General features: G+C 49.1%; 1 protein-coding gene across 1 annotated transcript in view; it reads left to right on the top strand.

Moving 5' to 3' along the window:
* The first annotated feature begins 2114 nt into the window (after positions 1–2114).
* Positions 2115–5486, top strand: part of PTK2 (protein tyrosine kinase 2) — a 100459-nt gene continuing 97087 nt past the window's right edge. Inside the window, exon 1 of the mRNA XM_015561492.1 lies at positions 2115–2305. The gene's annotated coding sequence lies outside the window, so the exon portion shown is untranslated. The remainder of the gene's footprint in view (positions 2306–5486) is intronic.

Genomic DNA, 5486 nt, shown 5'->3' on the forward strand with positions numbered 1-5486 from the left:
GGTGGGGTATCACTCCGGGGTGGTGGCAGAGTCTGTATCCCACTTGGGGGAAGCCGAGTGTTGGTTTGTTGGCGCCAGGTCTGTGATGCCATTTACCTTTAAATGGCCAGTGCGTGTCATGGCAGCTCCTGCATTGAGCATCTGTCCCCTGGTGGTCAGTGCATGACATAGCTACCGGTTGGATGGACGGACACTTAGCCTTTTATATATATAGATGTTGTACAAATAAATGAAGAAAGCCTTAAGGGTGCAGCTGAGGCCTGGGAGAGAGGCATGTGAGGCCTGCTCTGAGTTCATCTCCAGGCCCTGAGCCAGTAAGTCCAGGTTACGTCCAGCATGGCTCCCAGATTTCCCCTTTGGTAAAAGTTCATGAAGCTCGCTTTGCTCTTATGCAAATGCTAGTGATTGAACAAAAGCTTTGAGGAGGAAACATTTACTCCTAGGTTCATGAGTCCCAGAAATCTTAAGGGACTTGTGTGAGCACGTGAGCTGTTTCCCTGGGGAGCGACTCTGGGGCTTTCATCAGATCATTGAAGGGCGCCCACCCCCCAAGGGAGCCAGTCCTTGTTAGATGGTGGAGACCTGGTGCTCTTCAGCGCTTTGGGGCCCTGAGCAAAGCTAACCACCCAGATTACAGGAGTCTTACTTTAAATGTATATACCCCAAACTGCCAATCAAACGCAAACAGATGCAGCTGCCTCCTAAATTGCACCATCTGAGCCGGCAATTAAAATGTCTCCCCTGCTCTCCCCCATTTCTGAGTCCTTTCATACCTACTGCTTATTTTCCCAGACTCTCCGATAGCCTGTTGGCCAGTTTCCCATGAAGCCAGTCGCACAGGCTCAGGTGTGCACATTTCATGTCTGGGAGACCATTCCTAGAGGTCTCTGTTCTCCTTTGCCGTGCTGGGTGCTCCTCTGCCCGGCCTCTATTGTCCGGCTTTCCTGTGCTCTCACCCTGGGCTTTTCTCCAGAGCGGGGTGTGTGTTTGTTACCTCATCCTGTGTTTCTTGGCCGACTTCTTGTGTTGGTAGGTACATCCCCGGCGGTGGGTCCCCATAAAGAGGTGGCGCGGGGCCTCCACACCCTGCTCGGACCGGCCTGCCCCAGCTGGGCCTCAGTCCCGCTCCTGGTGCGCAGCTGCCTTTCCAGCCGCCTCCCCCTGGCCCTGGGGATTCCTATCCTTAGCTCTTCTCCGTTGGAGCTCATGTGTTCTTTACCCAGGTCTTCCTCACATTTGCTTGTGCTCCTCACACGTTGGTGGAGACTTTATCCAGGGGCTTTTTGAGATAGGATGCTTGGAGGTAAAGTGCTAGAGACAAATGCGTGATTGAAACCGTGATTGCCAGTTTGTCTAGTTTCTCTTTCCACTTCCTTTCTTCCTTTCTCTCCCTCCCACCTCTTTCCCATCTCCTTCCCGCTCCCCTCTGACATGGGTGGGGGGACCTGGGAGTTCACTGTCCAGTGTGGACCGTGATTAGATCCACCTCTGTTTGGTACAGCTGGGCTGGGTGACTCAGTCCAAAGACACTCCTTTTTCCGGGGAATGACCCTCCAGCCTTCTGTTTGAGGGGGGAAGGTCACATGGAGGCATGGTGTTGAGTCCTAGCTGCAGCTCAACAGCCTCTACCCTCCGCTCTGCCTGCACGGTGCTGCCAGGGGAGCCTCCTGGGACACCGCTGGGCACTGCAGCTTCTCCGTGTTTCCGCTCTGGCTTAGGGCCTGGCTTTCTTGGCCTGTAGAGTCATTTATACGCTTCCAATCTTTGTATAATTTGTTTCCTCCAAGTTTTTCCTCCTTTTTTTCTGTTTGTTTTGGTCTCTCTCTTCCGTGTTAGAATTAGAACTAAGCTTTTCTTATAATTTCTAAAATTTTGTTCCTTTCTTTCCTTTCAGTTCTCCCTGTGCTGTTTTAAAATAATTTTTTAAAATACCACTTTAGTATAATTTTAGTGGGAAGGGGTGAAATAGATGTGTATATTCTGTTGCCATATTAATTTGTGATGATTATATGTTTCGGTAGTTTTCAGTTCCTTCACATGTATTTTCTTAGCTAGGATGTAGGTTTGAAGACAGGAACTTGACGTCAGATTTTTTACCCCTCATTCCACAGAGAGCAGGTTGTAGTGAAGCTGACTGAGGTGGCGGCCACAGCCGGCCTCTGAGAACCCAGTGCCGTAAAGTGGTCTCTCATGTGCCGTCTCTCTTGGCAGGTTCTCCTCGCGGCTATGGAAGGAGGAGAGAGAAGCTAGGGTGCTGCCCGCACGCGGTCACTGACGCCTTCCAGAGCTGCGGGCCCTTCTGACCGTGAGTAGCGTTCTCTTGCTATGTTTGTGCCGTGGGTTTTTGTTTTATTTGATTTCCCTTTCACCTGCCCTGGGTGACTGACTCACAGTAGGAACAAACCAAAGGCATTGTTTTTTGCAGAGCAGGTGAGGGGAGAAGTGCGAGGTGAGCTGTGTAGTGTGTTTCTCAGATGGGCAGCATTACCGTAATGGTAACAGTGCTGCTACTAACAGTAACAGCACATGCTCTAGAATAGTGCCTGTGCACAAGGAGCATGCTCATCGCCACTACTGCCTGCGTCCTCACAGTCACCCTGGGCGTGGGGTCACCTCTCCTGCTTCACGCTTGCGTAACCAAAACACAGAGGGTTCAAGGTTACTACGCTAGTAGGCGCCCAGCTCGGATGCACTCCTGTGGCTTCAGCGTGTGTGCTCTCTGCTAACAGCCGTTCCCGCGGGCCTGGGGCGCGGGCCTGGCTTCGCTTAGGAAGGAGCTCTTTCCCGACACCCACGCCCAGCTTTCTCCTCGGGCAGAGCGTGTAGCTCTGGGACCGCCTGCCGGTGGGGAAGACGCTGTGAGGTCTGTGCAGTGTGCTCAGCACTCACACCCAGTAGCGACGGTGATTCCGTGGGCTTGTTCCCGTTCTGACCAGAGGAAACAGCCCCAGAGAGAGGGGCTCTTTTGCAGTTTGTGAATTTGGAACTTGTCTTTTGCTCACAGGTGGCCAGTTGTAGAGCGAGATTCTGCCTAGTCTGTCTGAACCAGACTGCTCTTCCCCGTAGGTTAGTGGCACATTGAGGACAGACAGTTGATAGAAGATTCGTAAACCTCGCTGCGGGTGTTTACCAATATGTCGTTATGGAAAAAGCCTCATGAACTTGGACTTCCTGGGCCCAGAATTCATAGTGATTTATAATTTATGTTGAACTTGGCTTTGGCAGTGTCTTTGTCTTAGATGTCTGAGGGGCAGGGCCCTGGATTGTTTTTTTCATTTCCTTTTGAGGGTCAGTTCGCTTTCCTCCTTTGTTCTTCTTTCTCCCCCAGACCTACTTCTATTTCTACAGAGACTAGGTATGAGGGAAAGGAAATTATGTCATGCATTCTCAGTTTCCTAGCAAGGCCTGGAAGTTTTTCCAGTTCCTGCTCGGTACTGGCTGCGGGAGGAGCCTGCTCTGTGTATGTGCTGGGCGAGGTGTGATTGTGTTGCCGGGGAGAGAAGGTCACAGCTCAGCTATTTGCTTCCCTTGTGGAACTCCCCCTCCTAGTCCATAGAATGTGTTTCTTTGTTCAACAGTGTGTTTTGTGTATTTGGGGGTAAGTCTGTTTCTGAGAGTCTTTGAGGGCAAAGATTGTATTTCATCTCTGCATCTTTTCTGCTTCAGCCACAGTTAGTTTTCATTAAATGCTGAACAAAGAACTGTTTAATGCTTACCACAAAATAAGTTCTCTTTTCTTAGTAGATCCGAACAATTTCTCCACATCCTTGCCAACACTAGTTATTTTTTGTTTTGTTTTCTAAAGAGTGATTATCTGAATAAGTATGAGGTTGATTTTAACATCATAAAAATGTTGAGTAGAATTAGAAAAGTGACTGCATAAATTTCTTGCTAAGTTGGAATAGTATCTGTCGATACCAATATGACAAAACCAAAAGTGTAGGAGAGGGCAGTTGACCAAGAAAACCGGCCACTGTGTAGCTGTGTTCGGAGAGAGAAGTTATGTCTCCTCCTCTCACTGGAGCAAGGAGTGGATCCGCACCAGGTGGTGCTGCTGTTTCAGGAAAAGAGTACGGAGTCAGATTGTAGAAACAGTTTGCTCTTTTAAGCCCCCACAAGGGATAGTTTAAAAGGTAGTGTTGATGTTTCCCTCTTCATGGCTGAGAAATGTAGGTGGTAGAAGGGACCCACGCTCACCACCAGGGGCCCTCCTGACATTAGCATGCCTTCCCGCGGGAGCTGGCCAGCCACAGCCCACTTCTCCCAGGCAGCCCGGAGGCCGCAGCCCGGAGGCCTCTCTGCTTCTGTGTCTGACAGAGAGGCGCAGTCCTCTCATACTGCTGCAGTTTGCTAACCAAGGTGAGTGCTCACACCAGGGATACATTGGATTTATAGGGGAAAAAAGAAAATGGATGAAATGCTCAAGTTAGTTAGGTGTGTACATGCATGTTCAATAAAATAAAGTTTTATTTGAGCAGTGTCAACATTAAAGTAAATAACTAGTTGACTCTCTTTTGATGTTTGTGTTATTTTGATCAAAAACAACACCCCCCCATCCCCGCCCTAACTGGTTTGGCTCAGTGGATAGAGTGTCGGCCTGCGGACTGAAGGGTCCCGGGTTTGATTCCGGTCAAGGGCATGTACCTTGGTTATGTGCACACATCCCCAGTAGGGGGTATGCAGGAGGCAGCTGATCGATGTTTCTCTCTCATCGATGTTTCTGACTCTATCCCTCTCCCTTCCTCTCTGTAAAAAATCAATAAAATATATTTTTTAAAAAACCCTCTTTTATGACATACGTAGTTAGGTTGAAATGTTTGCGGCATTTCTTGGCATGCACTGTGTCATCATGCCCCTCCCAGGGTATTTGAAAACCTAAAGTGGCACTGACAGCTTTCAGGGGCTGTTTTTTTTTCTCTTAAGCTTGATGACAAGTAGCCTCCCAATAGTTTCTAAGCCTGGAATTTGGCTTTGATCTCCTGTATGGCGAAACAGTTAGAGATAGCCATTAATTAGCGTCTGTGGAAGTGCTCTGGTCCAGTGATTTTCAACCTTTTTCATCTCATGGCACACATACTCTAATTACTGACATTCTGGAGCACACCAAAACATATATCACATTTTTTGCCGATCTGACAAAAACGAGGTATAATTTTGATTCATTCACGCGGGACAGCTGTTGTTATGTTGACTGTTGTCTTTTTAAACTTGACAATCTACGGGAAAAGAGGTCAGTGCCGCTGACTAAATAGTCAGGTGCTACCCGATTAAAACATTCCTGCAGCGCCCCGTGAAAGCCTCCGCTCTGGTTCCGCTCTGGTTCTGGATTGTTTGCGCAGGAACACCCTCACCCTTGACCGCCTGTTGGGTGTTGCATTTTCCCTTCCGGGTCACACACCGCAGCGCGGTTTTCCTCCGTGGCTGTGCTTATTTCCTGGGCATTTTGATGCATTTCTCCGCCACCAGCATCGTGTCCAGCGGGTACT

This window comes from Myotis davidii, unplaced genomic scaffold (assembly GCF_000327345.1).
Source record: "Myotis davidii unplaced genomic scaffold, ASM32734v1 scaffold30, whole genome shotgun sequence".
Classification (NCBI taxonomy): Eukaryota; Metazoa; Chordata; class Mammalia; order Chiroptera; family Vespertilionidae; genus Myotis; species Myotis davidii.